Raw genomic sequence first — 21,642 nt, 5'->3', positions numbered from 1 at the left:
GCTGCTGGCCCAGATGGCATCTCTAGCCGCATCCTCAGAGCATGCGGGCTTTAGTGTTTACGGACATGTTCAATCTCTCCCTATCCAAGTCTGCTGTCGCCACATGCTTCAAGGTGGCCATCATTGTTCCTGTACCCAAGAAAGCAAAGGTAACTGAGTTAAATGACTATCGCCCCATAGCACTCACTTCTGTCATCCTGAAGTGCTTTGAGAGACTAGTCAAGGATTATATCACCTCTACCTTACCCAACACGCTAGACCCACTTCAATTTGCTCACCGCCCCAATAGATCCACAGACGATGCAATAGCTATTGCACCCTATCCCATCTGGACAATAGGAATACCTATGTAAAAATGCTGTTCATTGACTATAGCTCAGCATTCAACACCATTTTACCCTCCAAGCTCATCCTTAAGCTTGAGGTCCTGGGTCTGAATCCTGCCCTGTGCAACTGGACTTCCTGGTTGTGGTGCCAGGAGTGTGGTGCCAGGAACATAACCTCTCACTCAACGTAAACAAAACAAAGGAGCTGGTCGTGTACTTCAGGAAACAGCAGAGGGTGCACCCCCCCCCCCCCCCCCCCCCCCTATCCACATCGACAGGACCACAGTGGAGAAGGTGGTAAGCCTCAAGTTCCTCGGTGTACACATCACTGACAAACTGAAATGGTCCACCCACACAGACAGTGGAGGCTGAAGAAATCTGGCTTGGCACCTAAAACCTTCACAAACTTTTACAGTTGCACAATTGAGAGCATCCTGTCGGGCTGCACCACCCGCAACCTCAGGGATCTCCAGAGGGTTGTTTGGTCTGCCCAACTCATCAAAGGGGGCAAACTATCTGCCCTCCAGAACACCTAAAGCACCCAATGTCACAGGAAGGCCAATAAGATCATCAAGGACAACTACCACTCAAACCACTGCCTGTTCACCCCGCTATCATCTAGACCGCAAGGTCAGTACAGGCGCATCAAAGCTGGGACCTAGAGACTGAAAAACAGCTTCTATCTCAAGGCCATCAGACTGTTAAATAGCCATCACTAGCACATTACAGGCTGCTGCCTACAGTATATACATATACTTGAAATCACTGGCCAATTTAATAATGGAACACTAGTCACTTTAATAATACTTACATATTTTGCATTACTCATCTCATGTGTATATACTGTAGTCTATTCTATTCTACTGTATCTTAGTCTATGCCACTCTGACATTGCTCGTCCATATATTTATATATTCTTACTTAGATTTGTGTGTATTGTTGTGAAATTGTAAGATATTACTTGTTAGATATTACTGCACTGTTGAAGCTAAAAAAAAACATTTCGCTACACCCGCAATAACATCTGCTAAACATGTATGTGTGACCAATACAATTTGATTTGATTTGAAATTCTTTTTCACGGCACTGTGTTGGTTTTTCTGGAAGGAAGTTGTCCCTCTGCTGTTGAATATGATTAATATCTCGATTTAAAAGGGTTCATTCATGAAATCTGTAAACACAGCTCTCATTTCACTGTTAATGAAGAAGGACAAAAGTACTATATTGTGTTCTAGTTTTCATCTTTTGTCGCTTATTCATTCAAATGTAAAGGCATTTTCAAAGGTTCTAACACACTGTCTGAATAAGTATTTGGCTAGACTAGTTCATGGAATTCAAACAGGATTTGCTAGGGGTCACCTTGCCCCTGACATTCTAAGAATACTATTACATATGATTCATTCTGCTCCAGATTCAAATGGTTCCCCTGCAATCTTAACATTAGATACTGAAAAGGCTTTTGATAGGCTAGAGTGGGAGTACTTATGAATGGTACTGAGACATTTAGGCTTGGTTGATACATTTAGAAACCTGATTACAGTGTTGTACGCTAATTCAGGTGTAATGGTGATGACTGATACTAATTGCTCACCCTTCCTTCCCATTTTCTAGAGCAGTTAGACAGGGTGACCGTCTATCCAGTTTACTCTCCAGTCTCTCACTTGAGCCTCTTGCCCAAGCAGTATGGCAATCCAACGTCATTGAACCGATTACCATCAATGATTCTCCCAATCTGTTTTTACTGTATGCAGATGATGTCCTCTTGTTTTGGACAACATCTTGCAAACTCTACCCTCTGTACTTGATTTATTTAGTCCATGTTGCAGCTTGTCGGGATATAACATTACCTGGCAAAAGTTTGCTTTGTTGTCCATTAATGATTCCCATTACTCTGTGATAGCTGGCATACCCTGTGTTGAAAGCTGTAGATATATTGGTATTGATATTTACAAGAAACTGGAAATGATTGGTTGAATGTGACTTAAATAAATGGACTATCCTTCCAGTCTCACATTTCAGTAATTAAAATGAATGTATGTGTTGCCCCTCAAATCCAATTACATTTTCCAAGTTGTTTCCACATTACAATATGTTGAGAAATTATGTTGAATCAACGTTTATTCAAACAGTGGGAAGTGTGTCAACAATGGTAAAGGGCTTTTGTGTTTACAAAGCTAAGGGCCCACATTCAAATTTCGTTGTGCACCCGATAATTTTGCCAGGGCTTCAGATCAAATGGGCATGCTGCCTCGCCTCTGAACAATCAAGGGGAAAGGCAGTGACTGGTATTCAACAATAATGGCCTGCATCTCCTTCCTTCTGAGTTTTATGCCATAGACTTTGGAGAAAAGGGCATTCTATTTTTCCAGAAATAGATGAATGACTCCTAATTCACTTTTTACTTTTAATAGCTTTCTCCATCCTTCTCCTCAGTGAAGGAGAGCTGCTGAAGGTCTAAGCACAGCACAGCACATCAAAACGCCTTCTATCAAAACCCTGCTGCTGGTCAATGCTCCACACTTCAAAGTGCCCAGTACCATACAACTAGAAAAGCAGGCTTCTAGTACAGAGAGACAGTTGACTATCTCAGTCAAGACAAAGTTATTCATCATGCAAGGCTTTGACTTGGAATATGACTGAATCTACAGGTTACAGACACATAAATGGTAGCTGGCTGCGACATATTTATGTACTTACATGATCACAAAACCATACAGTGCTGTTGTGCTAATATAGCCAATGTGAAATAGTTATCTTTGCGCGCTTGTAGTGTTCAATCGGTGACATCCGCTCAAGTCCTTGAAATAGTTGTTACCTTGCTCTGAAGGTAGCTTATTTTTTTACCACAGAGAGCATTTGATTTAATCTGTTCTCTTTTACCTTTCCTGGTTCGCAAAGTACCAGGTTGTTGTCTCTGGTTTTGAATCTGAATTGAGATAACTGAATTTGAAAACTGAATCTGAATGCATATGAGAAGTAGAATATATGAAACTCTGGTAAAAAATATATTCTAGTTTGTAAACTTGATAAACAGACAATTAATGCAATATTTACCATTTGGAAACTGAATACGCATTACCAGTCAAAGGTTTGGACACACCTACTCATTCAAGGGTTTTTCTTTATTTTTACTATTTTCTACATTGTAGAATACTAGCGAAGACATCAAAACTAGGAAATAACACATATGGAATCACGTAGTAACCAAAAAAGTGTTAAACAAATCAAAATATATTTTATATTTGAGATTCTTCAAAGTAGCCACCCTTTGCCTTGATGACAGTTTTGCACACTAACTTTTGACTGGTACTGTATAAATACTGAATTTGAATATTCAACTAAATTGAAAGTGAATTTTAAGTTGATTGATTAATTAAATTATTACATTTGTGTATAACAAATAAAAAAAATACAAAATTCAAATACACTGAAATCGCTCCATAAAGGCAGATACATTTTGGATACAGACTGGGTAACCACAGTACAATATCCACTTCGACCATAACAACCTGTAGTTACACGTGACTGCATTCAGAATTCGCCTCTGAAAATGATTTATTCAAGCAACATATCAGTTATCTAGGTTATTCGATATAGAATAATAATAATAATAATAATACATATGATTTGTAAAGCGCTTTCATTACTGAGTTAATTCAAAGCTCTATTGGGGATCAAAAATAAAGTGCCTTCAAAGTATTCACACACCTTGACTTTTCCATATTTTCTTGTGAATTTAAAATTGACTAAATTGAGATGTTGTGTCACTGACCTACACACAATACCCCATAAAGTCAAAGTGGAATTTTTAACAAATTCATTGAACTTTTAAAAGCTGAAATGTCTTGAGTCAATAAGTATTCAAGCTGTAATCGCTGCCAAAGGTGACACTAACATGTATTATTGACTCAGGGGTGTGAATACTTGTGTAAATGATCACCTTGGGTTTTAATAAGTTTGCCAACATTTCTAAAAACATGTTTTCACTTTGTCATTATGGGGTATTGTGTGTAGATGGGTGAGATTTTTTAAAACATTTGTTTTATTCAGGCTGTAACACAACAAAATGTGGAATAAGTCAAGGGGTATGAAACAAATCTGAAGGCACTGTATATACAAAACTTTTTTTGATAAAGAATCAAAGCAGGTAAAAGTGGGCTACTGGGCTAAAAATACATTTCGGATTGGGACTAGGATTACGTGAAAGAAAGTCTGTAGAAGTGAATTTTGAGGTCCATTTTAATGGCCACGATTGAGATGGTCAGGTAGAGAGAGTATTCCAAAGCCGAGGGGCAAAAACTGTTCTGGATTACTTGAAGTCTCTGCAGTGATTTGGCTGGAAGGCCCCCAAACAGCTTGTTGACTTAGTCGATCCTAGAGAAGATGAAAATGTGAATGAGTTTCTCTGCATCTGGCCGGAAGAGCGATGGTTTGATCCAGGTAATGTTTTTTAGATGGTAAAAGGATATTATACATATTTGTTTTATATGGTCATCAAAGGACAGAGAAGGATCAAATTTGACTCCCAGGTCGGAGATGACAGCGGACAGATGGATGGCCTGGACGATAATTCTAGGGAAAATGTTTCCACTGGTGGCCTGCTTGGGTGTCCCAATATGCATAGCCTCAGTCTTGCTGCTGTTCAACTGGAGGAAATTGTATTTTTAATCCATGCCCTGATGTCCTCTAGGCAGCTGCTGAGTTTTGCTAGGACAGAAATCATGGTGTCCGGTAAGGTGGTAATGTAAACCTGTGTATCGTCAGTGTAACAGGGGGAGTTGATGGTATATCTCAGAGGATTTGTCAGAGAGGCCGATTATTAGAAGAGTTTAATAGCTTATTAATCACTCTCACCATTTCAATTGCTTTTAACCATTTAGATAATTTTTACTTTTAACATTCAGAATTGAGTTCAATTTTATATTTTCACAATAATATATGAGATTCTATATTTCCCGAAAATGCTTTTCTTAACCTACCAAGTACCAACAAAACAAAATGATAATTTCTGAAAATGAAATGACCCCTCAGCTTAATTAAAGGGAATGAATGTCTATTTTAGTTTCAAACCACCTCCACTAAATTGCTATTTTAGCTAATTGCGTTCAACAGTCACTGACTGAGTGACTTCCAATATGAAATGTGTAAAAAAAATAAAACAATATGTCAGAAATGTAACATTCTGCTTGGCAATGTGTTGCTGCTTACTGCCATGTAAGCACTGATTGGTTTAAACCCTGAACCAGCTACTCTGAAATGCGGAGGAGGAAGAGCAAGAGCCTTTTTTGTATTGTGAATAACAGGTAATATAGGCTTTCTTCACCAGGTACAGGCAGTCAATTCTTGGATTATTATCCGGTAAGGGCTTTACTGAAAGGTATTTACGTCTCCTCAGCCCCCCATGTCCCTGAGTGTTCTTCAAGTCTTGTTTAGGAGAAATTCTCTGTCATCACAAGCAACCTCTATCTCCATTCTAACGCTGCACTTCTGCACAGCATGTGTGGACGTTTGTTTGAATAAGAGTTAAATTGTATATTCTAAATTAAACTTCCTGGATGCAATCGTCTGTTAGAGAAGAGCAATACACATAGAGTACTCCCACTGTTCAAGTGGTTATCCATAAATAGGCTTTACTAGCTTACTGACATTGCACATTAAAATGACATAGCTCATTAAAGCTCCTCTAAATCCTCCTAACTCTACAGGGACCATCCAGAGACAGCCAGGTCAATACTATAAATAAAATATATTTTGGATGGGTTTGGATTTGTCAAGCTCCACAGACAGGTAAATGGTCCATGTTCACAGTACACAGAGAGTAAGGGGGGACAAAAAGCTGTTTCAACTAAAGCTGCATGAGTTGATTTATCAGTGAAGGTCAGACTGGGTCCCGTGTGGCTTAGTTGGTGGAGCATGGCGCTTGCACAGCCATGGGGGACCAGTACAAGAAGGTACAGAAATGTATGCACTCACTACTCTAAGTCGCTCTGGATAAGATTGTCTGCTAGATGACTGAAAAGTAGAAGCATTATTGAGAGTGGAAGGTAGGTGGGCGCTTGATCATTGATAGAGGTCAAGCCACACAAGGAAAATGTCAGCAGGATGAGATGGAGATTAAAACAGTCTTGTAATTATAGCCCACGAAAGAATTATGCATAATGTCACACTAATCCCTGGTCAGAGTGCATGATGGGACATGGCAGTGAAATTGGTCCAGTACCTCCAACAGTGGCAGTCTCCTCAACCACGTGCAGCTGTTACATTTATCAAGGAGGGGTTAACTATTCCCTCACTGTCTTTTGAACATGTCCAATATTGGTACATGCTGTATGTAGGATCTTCATTTGAGCCAGTTTGCTACAGCAGGAAAATAATCCTGCAGCAACAGGAGATGTAAATTATTGTGTGGATGAATTTACATTTTTGTAAGGGGTTGACACATTTTTCATAAGGGAAAATCAAGTCTCAAATTTCAAAGTGTAAATTACAAACTTCAGAAGCCTTTTTAAACCTCAAGTACACTACAATATTTAAATGTCCTGCGATGCAGGAAAGTTATCCTGAAACAGGGTGATCAAACTAAAATCCTACATATGTATGTTCAATTGATTCTCATAGTACACCTGCATTATAATCATCGACTAGTAGGCCTACACTTACAGAATATACATTTTATGTCCAATATTCCGTTTTTATATAAGCGCTTAAGAGCAACTTGACACAAAACGAGGGGGAGGAATTGGAAATTGTGAAGTACAGGCTCAAGGTTAACCCAGATAAGGTGTGACTGGCTGCTTTAACAGAGCTCTAATACCAGCTGCCAACCTGTTCCGACACTGGCTTTGTCCCAATTGGAACCCTATTCCCTACGTAGTGCACTACTTTTGACCATAGTCCTATCTGGTCAAATCAAAAGTAGTGCACTATATAAATAATAGGATGCCATTTCGGATGCACACAGTCAGATTAATGTTGTGAATAGAATCTCACAACATTCCCAGGACATTAGTCACTGTTTAGATTTTTTTTGTATAATATGTCAGAGGCATTGCATAAATCTCTATGAATAAAATTACCTGAAATCAGAAACAAATCAGAAAATATATAATGTGCAGTTATTAAAAAGAAATAGAAGAGGAAGCTTAGCAGATGGGATCTCGTTGAACTCTGTTATAATGGATGTGTCCTGCACTTTTATATTTCAGGATGGTGGCGACATCCATCATAGCACGGCAGGTAGCCTAGTGGTTAGAGTGTTGGACTAGTAACCGAAAGGTAGCAGGATTGAATCCCCGAGCTGACAAGTTAAAAATCTGTTGTTCTGCCCCTGAACAAGGCAGGGGCACTGTTCCTAGGACATCATTGAAAATAAGGATTTGTTCTTAACTGACATGCCTGGCAAATAAATAAAAAGCACCACAGTGACAGAATGTATGACAGTGAGAACATGGGCTGTGCCCAAAATAGCAACCTATTCCCTTTGTAGTACACTACTTTTGACCAGCGCCATATAGGCCCTGGTCAAAAGTAGTGCACTAAAAAGGGAATAGGGTGCAACAGATAATCACTGTCAGTAGATGCTGGTACTAATAACTATTCGCTCATGGTCGTCAGTGTACCATGTCAGAAATGATTCTGTGTAGTACTAATGAAACTGAGAAAGAAAATTAAACTGGTGGGAGAAACATGCAGTTGGTTTGATAGTAGAGGAAGAGGGGAGGTGTTGATGATTCTCAACATGCATATCCCTGTCCTGTCCTCTCAACCAGTCACTGCATGCACAGAGAGCAGAGAACAGTGGTTATAAAAATGCATTTTATATATTATGTATGTGACTTTTACAGCCGTGCGAGCTGCAGAGATTGAAAATGCACCTTGTCGGCCTTTGGTCCCCACATTGAAATCCATGGAAAGCACTGCTAACCTGCCACCAGCTACATGAGTGATTGAATTCAAAGAGGCTTTGAGGCTTAACACACTTCTGGAAGGAAACTGCAGTCCATTGGAACCCTGCCATGGAATAATATACCAATGCAGGGGGGACTTTCCACCCCTCATGTTCCACTGTTGCCCCCTTGCAGTTCGGTCCCGCTCCCACCACCAATGAATAGTTATCTGTATTCTCAAACAGCAGGTTTACACGTCATTGCAGGGCAGGGCCCCATTTCCATATCTCTGTTTTGTCCTAGGGATGTTTCACTCAGGCTTCTTCACATCTGAGCAACCACGCAAGCACTAATTAAACAACATCAAACAATTGACATTACATCAGAAACGAATACTTTTCCATCTACTGACACTGCATTAACATGAGGGGGCACCCCCTCTCTGATTCTCAAGGTACACGCGCACACACACACACGCACACACACATTCACACGCACACACACACTTTGTTTGATCCACAGTGGTCAGAGAGAGAGTGCCTGAGTGACGCACACAGTTGCAAGTATTGGTTGGACCACACACTAGCTGAGGGGGGTGATTCAGCTCACCAGCCATTTCTCAGAGTCTTTAAACTATTAAAGAGGGCAGAGGCACAAGTTTCCTGCTTATTCTCTCAGATCCGGTTTGTCTCCAAGGTATTACATGGGGAACTTAGAGCATGGAATTTTCCCACTGCTTAAGATCAAAGAGGGGCTCAACGTGTAATGACTCAGATTCCTTAGAAAAAAAGTTGCTATCTAGAACCTAAAAGGGTTCCTCGGCTGTTCCCATAGGGGAACCCTTTGAAGAACCCTTGGGTTTCATGCAAAAACCCTTTCCACAGAGGGTTCTACATGGAACCTAAAATTGTTATACCTGGAACCAACAAGGGTTCTATCCTAAGGGGACAGTCGAAGGGGACAGTCGAAGACCCCTTTTTTTTCAAAGAGTGTATGGAATTTTCCTTGATACATTTGAATGTTGACAAGATTAATGGGAAAACAGGAAGTGTAGGATGTAGGAAGTCTCTGCAATAATAATATGCAAGAACCAAGGACATGCTGTTCTGATTGTGACTTCTGTACTGTTTGTTTTTCATACCGTAATAATGTATTTTTGATAACCAGTGCTTGACTTGGGCAGGACCTCCCCAGAGTATCAGCACCTCAAATTTTCTTCTGCTTGAGCTCCTGTTCCTATTATTGAATAGTAGCTCCAAAGTATTGTGGAGCTCCTGCATCTAAATATAAACAGCACCGACACCTATTTTAATCCAAGTCAAACACTGCTAATAACCATTTGAAAATCTATACTATTAAAAGGATCCATCCTAGTAATGTAAATGCAGTAATGTAATGTAATGTAAACTCCTTTACTACTTTACTACTTTACTTTACTGACTTTATTGTCCCCATGGGGACATGTTGTTGCAGTGTCATGTACACATTTAAAGTGGCGTTTAAATACAAAACAAATTGACAATACAACTTTCATAACAGTTACGTACCAATTAAAAGAGACTAGCCTGAGTTATTTAGGAAGGATATCACACCTGGCACAAATGATTGTCTAGTTCTGTTTTTCCTGGCAATGGGTGCCCTATACCTGCGCCCAGAAGGGAGTAGTTCAATGTCTGTGTACAGGGTGTGGCTTGAGTCTAAAATTATTTTGTGAGCCTTGCGGAGGCCCCTGACCTTAAAGATCTCATCCAGGCCTGTCTGTTTGACTCCAAGTACCTTGCTTGTTGTGGTGATAATCCTTCTCAGCATATTTCTCTGGCTGACAGTGGCATTGCCAAACCAGCAAACAATACAAAAAGTGAAAATACTCTCAATGAAAGATTTGTAAAACAGAGTCAGTATAGTACAGTCAACATTAAAAGATCCCAGCTTTTTGAGAAAGTACAGTCTGTGTTGACTCTTTTTGTAGATCAGGTCTGTACATGTACTCCAACTGAAGGTTATTGTCCATTGCTTCCAACAATATCTTATTTCACCAAAATGTAAAAGTAAGAAGTGCGTATTGGTGCGTATTCTACCTCAGGTCACAGAGCATAGTTTGGTTGCAAAATGTAAGATATTTGTATTTCCCTGAGAAAATTTCTCCCAGGGATGCTCCACCATAAAGTGAAACCTACCATGACCAGAATCGTGCCGTCTGAGCAAAGAAAATGTCTCCCTTCACACTCCCTGCCTCTGCAGAGCCGTTTAGAACCATATATAAACCAGACTCACAATTCCCCCAGTCTAATAAACAACACTTTTCGTTTCTCTATTCTTTCAAATGGCATGCAGTGGCAGACTACTGTAGCTAATTTCACATTGCAAATATTAGAGTGAGGATTAGACACTGTCACTAGCCGGCTACCGCCCGGTACTCTCCCCTGTACTTTAGGGACTGCTGCCCTATGTACATAGAGTCTAGATCTGACAGGCGAGGAATGTGATTTCCCCAAAAAAATGTCTGCATACAATACGACTCAGTGTGTGAATTATTTGTTTAGTGCAGTCATTGTAGCTCATCTTTATCGAGGGTGTCAATAATATTTTACCCCACTGTATAAAGAGACATTAAACACTGGACCGTTTCTTTTATACTGTTTTTCACATTGTGTATTCATATACTGGATTCTTCACATAGCTCATTCTAATATACTGTACAGTGTATATACATTGCATTTTATTACACTGTTTATACACACCTTATATTTATATACTGGATAATTTTTTTATACAGTCTTCCCTCGCATAGTCTTCATGTTTTTCTAAAAAGGGATTAAATTAGAGTTGTTTCCTTTTGATCTGCCCAACCTACTCCAAAGTTTCTAAGTGAAAGAATTACAAAATTACAGAATTGTTCCAAATTACAAAACAAATACAGACCCCAGAGTTAATACTTGTATTCTGGAGACAGCATTATGTTATGGGTATGCTTGTCATCAGCAGGGACTGGGGAGTTTGTCAGGATCAAAATAAATATGAAAGGGGAAAAGCCCAGGTAAAAGTTACAGGAAAACCTTAAACAAACTCATTCTTTTGAAAACATAACCCTGGCATAGAGTTCATATTTTTTATCAAGACAATTACACAAATGTTTATGCCAAAGACACACCAGAATGTTCCTGAGTGGTCTAATCTCAGTCCTAACTCAAATTTGCAAGACAATCAGAGACAATGTTTGAATATAGCTGTCCAAACAAATGTTATGAGCTTGAGCAAAAAGAATGGGCACATGTTGTCCTAAGAGATGTGCAAAGTGTTTTACTTTGAACATGTGGAGTAGGTTCTATAGATCTGTAGGGGACAACAATTTCATTTGAAATGTAATAATTTTTAGATGTATTTTAAGGCAGTGAAATGTGAAGACTGTGCAAGGGGTGCGTAGACTTTCACTAGGCACTATGCCAGATTCTTATTTAATGTTAACAAGATTATTTTTTCAACTAAATGTATTTTTATTTTAAGTGCAAAATTGTTCTCTGTAGTGGTCATTAGGACGTAAATATGAAAACATTTACATTACAGTCAACGGATACAGTAGGTGAAAAACATAGTTGCAGCATCTAGATGTCCACTACAGAGGACATGTCTTGATAAGATCTTCTTTAGCTCTTATTTCATGTGAAACAAATATGACAGTTCTGACACTCACTTAACTATTTCTGAGATATTCACTTACTAGAAACAATTTGAATATCAAACTCACAAAAATTATAATTAATAATTACCCACTTATTTGACAATTTCTATTAAATGTGCTAATTTTGACAGCAGCCATTCGTTTTTTAACCAGGAAGATAAACTTGTCAAGGTCACATTCCCACATGTGATATCAATGAAAAGCCCAGAATGTCCTCTCAGTGGGAAAACAGGAATGTATGGCTTCAGAGATATGGACCAAGAGCTGATGTCCACTAGAGAGGACAAAAATTAATTGCTTGGTCTAAGGAGGATATACTGCAGGGTTTCTCAAGCTCAGTCCTGGGACACCCTGGGTGCATGTTTCTGTTTCTGCCTCAGCACTACACAGCAAATTTAAATAATCAAAGCTTGATGATTAGTTGATTATTTTAATCGGCTGTGTAGTGCTAGGGCAGAAACTAAAACGTGCACCCTTTTGGGTCCTGAGGAACGAGTTAGAGAAACGCTGAATAATACTGTATTCTTCACATATCGTATTCTAATATATCTACCACTGTACATTGCATTTCATTTTGTTATACACGCTCCCTTATATATATGTATTCATGACATAGCTCATTCTAATATATCTACATTTCCTTCTTAGTATATATTTAGGTGTACGGTATATAAGCATAGATTGCATTTGGATTACTGATAGTGTTATTTTTGTTGTTATCTAGATTCGTCCTGACATTTGTGATTTCTTGCTTCTAGTTTTGATTATTATTTGGGTACTATTATTTGATTATTATTTTGTTGGACATTTTGTACTGCACTGTTAGGAGCTAGTAACACAAGCATTTCGCTGCACCTGCTACAACATCTGCTAAACTGTGTACACGACCAATGAACTTTCATTTGAATTATAAACATTTGGCTATGCCAAAAGATGATTCAGTTCACTATATTAACAACTCCCCACTTGGCTATGCCTTTTCATGCTTTTCTCCAAATGTTGGCAGCCACTTCAAGTCAGTAAATTATCATTCCCATTGAATCATTGTCAACTATTGAAAATGCCTTGAAAACCTAAAGTTTCAATGTGCAAGGCATTTCCAATAGTTGACAATGATTCATCGGTTACCCAACCATGGGAATTATCATTTCCTGATTCTAAACCTCAGCCCTCTCAACTAGAATACTTATTCTCAAAGTACTGTGATGATTTGCATTTCACATATAAAGTGGCATAAATCGTGTCTACACTTCTGCATTGTATAACTGGGTGGAACACTGAGACACATTGATTTGAAACTCTACAAACAGGGTGACCTCGGAAGTCATCAGTGATGTGTTCCCGTCTGCCTGCTCTGCCCACCCTCAGTTTATTATTACAATGCGGTATAGATGCTTGCCTTGAGACCTGCTGGCATTACTCAGCTGCCTTACAGCACTTGGCACAAGGGACTCAGGCTGTCATGCTTTATATTCACTCAATGTGATGCCTAAATAGCAGAGCAATCCCATGATGCTTTGCATTTGACAGATTTTAATACATCTAATATAGCCAGTGCACTAAGTGTTATTGCTTGTAATACGGTGTAATACTGTCCCCGGGGTATATAAGAACAATAGCCATAATGATAATAGAGAAACCTTGCGCTAGAACAGCACGATTGGTATATTTGCACTCCATTGCACTCAGTCAATGGTTGTATAACATCTTATACTACAGGATACCATACAATTACTATAAGCCCTCTTTCAGAAAAGGAAAGAGAAAATGTCAATTGAGACATAGAGTATAAATCCTCAGCTAAATGGCAGGGAAATATCTTGGACAAGGATTTTAAAGAGGAAAGAAATGGGTATTTGTAACCCTCATGCCATCAGCATGATACCAATAGACATTTAGAGTATGGTGAATGTAGGGTTTTTTATTACTCACTCTGTCTTTTGAAAAGGACATTTATTGATGTGTATTTGCCATAATTGTTGCATTCATTCCTCCTTAATCTTCAGAGGAGAGACAGAAAGCAAAAAAATGTATCCTTCTAAGAGTTAAATATTAACGATAGTATCAATCAGGGCACTAAAGGCCAATGGCTAATTGATTTAAACTTCAGTCTGAGACATCTCTCCCACAATATACAGAGGTTACTATTATCATTCAGCTAGGACAAAAAAAAATAATATTCCACACAATAAAATTTAAAAAATGGAACACCATCTAGTTCAGGGGTTCCCTACCTAGGGGTGATCCCCCATAGGTAGGCGCAAAGGTTCGTGGGAGGGGGTGGGGAACTTCCTTTATTTGAGGGGTAACCTTTTTATCTGAGATGCTTTATGCTAGAAACAAGCGGTAAAATGCCAGAGGAAGATGTGACTCTGATGCACATGGGAATATATTTGGTTTGTCTATGCCATTCAGAAGCTGACCTGTGACCTTCTAAAGTTGAGGAGTCAAAGAAATTTGACTTTGCTTCGGAAGTGATCTTATACAATGTGTGACTCTGTCGCTATAAATTGATCTATTTACTTTCTGTAAAAGAGAATATGTATAATTAAATACCTGAAAGATGCTATGAGTCTTGTTAAACTAAGCAAAATTGCAGGAAATGAGCTTCAAAACAAGAAAATGTTCCTAGATCCCTCAAATTAAACAAAATCAAGCTGGTGTGTTTAAAAATGCTATAGCAACCTTTTTCAAATGTGAAAAGGGGAACCTGTGGAAAAAAGTTTGCGAACCCCTGCTCTAGATTAGAATGAAAGATTTGTATATACACATTTTATATTCTACTCTCAAAATATTGGAGAGCAGTATACATTTGAACAGTTGCAAATCAGGCCATATTTCCTTTATTGATCACATTACAATTCTGACAGCCTGGGGAATGTTTGTAACCGTTAAAAGAACTCTTTGTCTCCCCGAGGACCACATACAGTATTACTAAATGGTTGACATGCACAAGACAGATTGAATGACTACTCCAGATTATTCCAGAAGCAGCCGAGTAAATGGTGCTAGAAATTCAGCAACCTCTAAGCGTATTCAGATTGGTAGTTTGATACAATCACAATTTGAGTTAGTCTGATCTGTTCTTATACTGCTTTCAGGTTACATCATGGTGATTTTAAAGCTGCCATTCGTTTCTACTGTGTCTAACCATGTTTAAGGCATGCCTAATCAATGATCCAATCCCACACCACACAACAAATTACCCACTGCTCTGTAACTCAGTTCTCATTGGTAAATATAATGTCCACATAGAATATTCAATTTGTTTATATTTGTCCACAGAATACATTAGCGCCGTGGTGCCATCTAGTTCCTGTGGCTGTGCCTGAGAACCCTTAGCATACTGTTACACAAGCTGCTAGAATATTGACAGAAACTGACATCCACTGACATGACAGACAATCTATCATTTAAGTCTCAAAACATTGTGATGGATGGCAGGAGTGAGAACAATCTCAATCTCTGAAGGAATGGATACTTAAAATGTTACAGATAAAATTGCTTAAACAATCTTAGATATTTTTCCACCAATCGGTGACTTTTGAGAAGTGTAATCCCATCTCAATAGGTTAAAAAGAAAAAGGACTATACAGTACCTTCAGAAAGTATTCACACCCCTTGACCTTTTCCATATTTTGTTATGTTACAGCCTGAATTTAAAATTGATTACATTTTGTTTCACTGGCCTACACACAATACCCCACAATGTCAAAGTGGAATTATGATTTTTACAAATGAATTACAAAATAAAAGTTTAAATGTCTTGAGTCAAAATTAGCTAAGCAAGTCACATAAGTTGCATGGACTCACTCTAATAGTGTTTAACATGATTTTTGAATGATTACCTCATCTCTGTACCCAACACATACATGTAAGGTCCCTCAGTCGAGCAGTGAATTTCGAACATAGATTCGATCACAAAGACCAGGCAGATTTGACAATGATCGCAAAGAAGGGCACCTATTGGTAGATGCATAAAAATAAAAAACTGCAGAAATTGAATATCCCTTTGAGCATGGTGAAGTTATTAACACCCTGTCACTACAAAGATACAGGCGTCCTTCCTAACTCAATTGCTGGAGAGGAAGAAAACCACTCAAGGATTTCACCATGAGGCCAATGGTAACTTTAAAACAGTTACAGAGTTTAATGGCTGTAATAGGAGAAAACTAAGATTGGATCAACAACATTGTAGTTACTTCATGATACCAACCTAATGATAGAATGAAAAAAAGGAAGCCTGTACATAATACAAATATTCCAAAACATGCATCCTGTTTGTAGGCACTAAAGTAAAACTGCAAAAAATGTGTCAAGAAATGAAGTTTATGTCCTTAATACTGTCACGACTTTGCCCTGTTGGGTGAGGTTTATGACCCCCCATAAATACCTTTCACCATTCCTCTCCACTCTACAGAATGGACTCTTGGAAAGCCCTTTGTTAACATAGAGTATGGTAATATCAAAAGGTTGGGGAATGGAGCAATGTTTCCCTTTCTCAACCAGTTGAAAGTGTCTGTTGGTACTTAAAGAATATTATGTCAGATCAGTTGGTGGCTGGGACATTATATCTGATGATAGGACGACATAAATTGTATATTGGAAAGACTACACATTCTAGTCGGATTCACATGGAATTGTTGTGCAATTAAATGTTTAAATATGAAACTATTTGTGAAAAGATTAAATGTAATTTTAGCTTCAAAATGAGAGAATTGTTTTCATAAGTAAACTATGCTCATTCAGTGGCCACGCCCAAGTGAACAGACACTGGTTGAGAACTGTGAAACACACCCTTCTCTCCCACAGTACAAAAGCTTGTTGATGGAAGTCAACCTTAGTTCCAGAAATGTTAGGACTGCTGTCCTAACGTGTAAAAGGGTGAATTTCAACGTGGAGGTGAAGATCACCACGCTGGAATGGTGAATTTTGACTAGACCAGCCAGAATACAGCGCGAGCTGATTATGACAACTTGGTATGAACTTTGAATGATTATTCACTAAAGAAGTGATACATCCTAGATGTCGAATTATCAGCTGCAGCTGTAAACGTACGTGGCCTAGGAATGGACAGACAATCTCAGAAGAGCGACAGGGTACTTTAACGTATCCGCTCAACAACACTACAACCAAAAATATTCTTCAAAGGACAATGGCGATCTCTGCTGGGTAAACCAGTATTCCATCTTCGACACATCTATCAAAGCGCAGCTCAGAGTAAATATATGTATCTTGCATTTTCCTCTTCCAAATGGGTGGTATCTTGCAGAAAAGTCGGTATTTACTGTAGCATAGCTTCTCAAGGTCGATAGAGATTCAATCTCTTTGTTCCTCAGTCTTCTCGCTCTTTCATTGAAACCCAACCCCCTTCCTTTGTGTAACCAGCCATCATATCGGGTTAGCCCACAAGGGGCTTTTCATGTCATGATTAGTATTTGATGTGTGACCTATCCTGTGTATATATATGTAATTTTGTTAGATTATTTAGGTATTTAGAAAATATATAATTAAGCAAATTTGTGTATTGCTGATTACACGTATTAGCTAGGGTTCGTGCAGATAACCAAGTACTTTACGACAATCGGAATGAGACCGATCGAGGTGACGATTAATAATTAACTGCTATTGCTGTAAAAGATCTTCAGATCTTTAAGAGACTGGATTCGGGAGATAACCTCTCTATATAAATGAATGCTTCCGTGGTGCCCCAGGTTATTAATGGTTTAATTGTTGCATGGTTTAATTCAATCACGTAATCAATTTGATAAAATAGCATGTCATATAATTTAATCATAGTCAGACACGACAACAGAAAGCGTTATACAGCACATCACTGATTAGATTAGATTCAATTTAATTGTCATTGAACAAGTACAAGTACAACAAAATGCAGTACCGATCTTCATATTTTCAAGAATGGTGGTGGCTGCATTATGTTATGGGTATACTTGTAATTGGCAAGGAATAGGGAGTTTTTTAGGATAAAAATGGAATGGAGATAAGCACAGGCAAAATCCTAGAGGAAACCCTGGTTCAGTCTGCTTTCCAATAGACACTGGGAGACAAATTCATCTTTCAGCAGGAAAATAACCTAAAACACAAGGCCAAATATACACTTGCTTACCAAGACAGCATTGAATGTTCCAGACTGGTCTAGTTACAGTTTTGACTTAAATTGGATTGAAGATCTATGGCGAAACTTGAAAATGGCTGTCTAGCAATGATCAACAACCAACTTGACAGAGTTTGAAGAATTTAAAAAAGAATAATGTGCAAATGTTGCACAATTCAGGTGTGCAAGGCTCTTAAAGACTTACCCAGAAAGACTCACAGCTGTAATCGCTGCCAAAGGTGATTCTAACATGTATTGACTCAGGGGTGTGAATACTTATGTAAATTATATATTTATGTATTTCATTTTAAATAAATTTGCTAACATTTCTAAAAACATGTTTTCACTTTGTCATTATGATGTAGTGTGTATTGATAGGTGAAGGCACTGTAGTATTTTTATTGTATTTTATTTAACTAGGCAAGTCAGTTAAGAACAAATCTTATTTACAATCATGGCCTACCAAAAGGTAAAAGGCCTCCAGTAGGGACGGGGCCCTTGTATTTAAAAAAATACAATATAAGTATAGGACAAAACACACATCACAACAAGAGAGGCAACACAACACTACATAAAGAGAGACCTAAGACAACAACATAGCAAGGTAGCTACACAACATAACAACAACATGGTAGCAACACAACATGGTAGCAGCACAAAACATGGTACAAACATTATTGGGCACAGTCAACAGCACAAAGGTCAAGAAGGTAGACAATAATACATCACACAAAGCAGCCACAACTGTCAGTAAGCGTGACCATGATTGAGTCTTTGAATGAAGAGATTGAGATAAAACTGTCCAGTTTGAGTGTTTGTTGCAGCTCGATCCAGTCGCTAGCTGCAGCGAACTGAAAAGAGAAGCGACCTAGGGATGTATGTGCTTTAGGGACCTTTAATAGAATGTGACTGGCAGAACGGGTGTTGTATGTGGAGGATGAGGGCTGCAGTAGATATCTCAGATAAATCAGCATCAACCAGTGGTTCTTGCAATGGGTATACAGAGTTGACCAGTTTACATAGGAGTATAGAGAGCAGTGATGTGTCCAATAAGGAGCATTGGGGGCAAATCTGATGGCCGAATGGTAAAGAACATACTTGCCAATCTATAAATTATGTCTCTGTAATCTAGCATAGGTAGGATGGTCACCTGAATCAGGGTTAGTTTGGCAGCTAGGGTGAAAGAGGAAAAATTATGATAGAGGAAACCAAGTCTAGATTTAACTTTAGCCTGCAGCTTTGATATGTGCTGAGAGATGGACAGTGCACAGTCTAGCCATACTCCCAAGAACTTGTATGAGGTGACTACCACAAGCTCTAAACCCTCAGAGATAGTAATAACACCTATGGGAAGACGGGCATTCTTCTTACCAAACCACATGACGTTGTTTTGGAGGTGTTCAGAACCGGGTTAAGGGTAGAGAAAGCTTGTTGGACACTAAGAAAGCTTTGTTGTAGAGCTTCCTACTGCCTGAGCTATGTTGTTGATGTAAATTGAGAAGAGTGTGGGGCCTAGGATTGAGCCTTGGAGTACTCCCTTGGTGACAGTCAGTGGCTGAGACAGCATATTTTCTGACTTTATACACTGCACTCTTTGAGAGAGGTAGTTAGCTAACCAGGCCAAAGACCCCTCAGAGACACCAATACTCCTTAGCCGGCCCACAAGAATGGAATGGTCTACCGTATCAAAAGCTTAGTAAGTGCCTATTAAGTTCAAATAAAGTAACAGGGTTGACTGTAACATGGTTTCACGATTTCTTCATAAATCAGCCATAAATCCCCCTTTGACAGGGGGAATGGAAGCTTGTTGTCAGCAACAGGGAGTGGCAATTGAATGGTTACCACCATCAAACACCAGAAAATAGCCAAAAAGAGTAGAAGGAGCTCACCTGCTTTTACACTATAATTTAACTATTAGATGTTCAATGTTTCTTTAGAAAAAAACGTTTCACCATATTGGTACGAGATTTCAGTTCACGTAACAGGGTTGACCTTAAAATGAGGGACAGATCTAAATGAATCATTAATCACATGAAATAAATAATAATCTACATAAATTATTTTCTTAAAGAAAAAAAATAACTAGGACTTTACAATAATGGAAAAACTAGTAGGAATTTGGGGATTAAGTGGGTTCAAATCTTCCTAGAAGTTACGCATGGTTGATGTAGGGACATGTCAAAATGCTGAATTTTGGCACTTTAACAAGCAGATATTTTTAGATTATATATTAAAAGGCACTTCATTTAATATAACAGCCTTTTAAAATGCAATATTGGTGCACAATTTCTACTTCAAATATCAAAGGGACGCAAAAGGCCGTCTTTTCATGGAACGAACCAATTATTACTGATACTAATGTATGCTTAGCATGGCTACAAGATAATACATTATAGGGAGAAAACATATGCTATATACATTCATTATAGACTAATTACAATCTAATTCAAATGAATCCACAAACTGTCAAAATAAATGTACAGTCAGATCTAGTAGAAAATCACACAATGCAATTATCTTTCTGAAGGAATTTCCCTGCATGGCTAAAACATCTAACTGAGCATACTAAATCCAGTGTATTTTCGGTCAAGTGCTTTCCATAACAAATGCCCATTAGGGACAAAGGAAGTGCCAGAGAGCTCATTAACCCTGGGCTTGTCTCCGAGATACCGGTAGAAACCCCCCCAGACCACATCAACCTGGATTACACTATTGAGACCGCTTGTCCCAAGAGATTACAGACTGTTTGGAATTATTCAGAGAGACTCATTAAATTGAGAATGATGGTAGCTGAACTTCTGGAATTCATTATAATTATGCCTCAGTCATGGTTATGCAGTGTTACTTTAAACATGCAAGCTCACACCATTTTTCAGAGGGTAAACATAATTGTCCTCTCTTTGTCCTTTCATGTTTGACACATAATTGACTATGGACCACAGGTAATTTGGCCCGGCAGTGACTGTGAATAAATTCACAATTCACAGCTTCAACGTTTTGTACAAATGTGCGGCAAGACAATGTGCCTACAGTCAGTAATAGCCTTGCAATGCTGTTCCTTTTGCATCAAGTGCCTTCCCTCTGTACTGCACAGACATGAAAAGGTATAGCCTTTACATCACAATGTGGAACTAGTGTGGGTTGGCTCTGAGGGTTGCAGCTGCTCTCTTCCTTTTTACTGCCCTCTCAACATTGACTGTGGAGAGACAAGCAAGCCCTTCTCTCCTCAGCCATCTCTTTCAGCAAAAAAAAACACTAAAAAAGAAAGTCTAGTCTTTGAACTTCACTCTATAATTGCCAAGGCATGGGGAAAGCCTAGCTCTACTACCAGCACCATCTTCAACCCCGCAAACGACAGACAAAATGGCATCCAGGACAAGCTGTAGTGTTGGCTGTATTTTGTGCACTAATGAGAACATCTGTCTGGTACCCGGCAGAGTTAGAAACTGTCTCCTAGCGAAGGTGGCGGGCAGGGGGCGTGGGCAGGCAGCTGTTGTTGTAAAAGTGGCAGTTTACACTGGCACAGAGGTTACATCAGCATGGTACTAAAATAACTCTGCAGTCTGAGGGGGAATTAATAAATTCTTACTGCCCAAATAATTCATTTCAATTTCCAGAACTCAATTAGTCTCTGAA

Source organism: Oncorhynchus clarkii, chromosome 20, assembly GCF_045791955.1.
Source record: "Oncorhynchus clarkii lewisi isolate Uvic-CL-2024 chromosome 20, UVic_Ocla_1.0, whole genome shotgun sequence".
Lineage (NCBI taxonomy): Eukaryota > Metazoa > Chordata > Actinopteri > Salmoniformes > Salmonidae > Oncorhynchus > Oncorhynchus clarkii.
The sequence above is the reverse complement of the archived record's forward strand: the minus strand, read 5'-3'. Positions refer to the sequence as shown.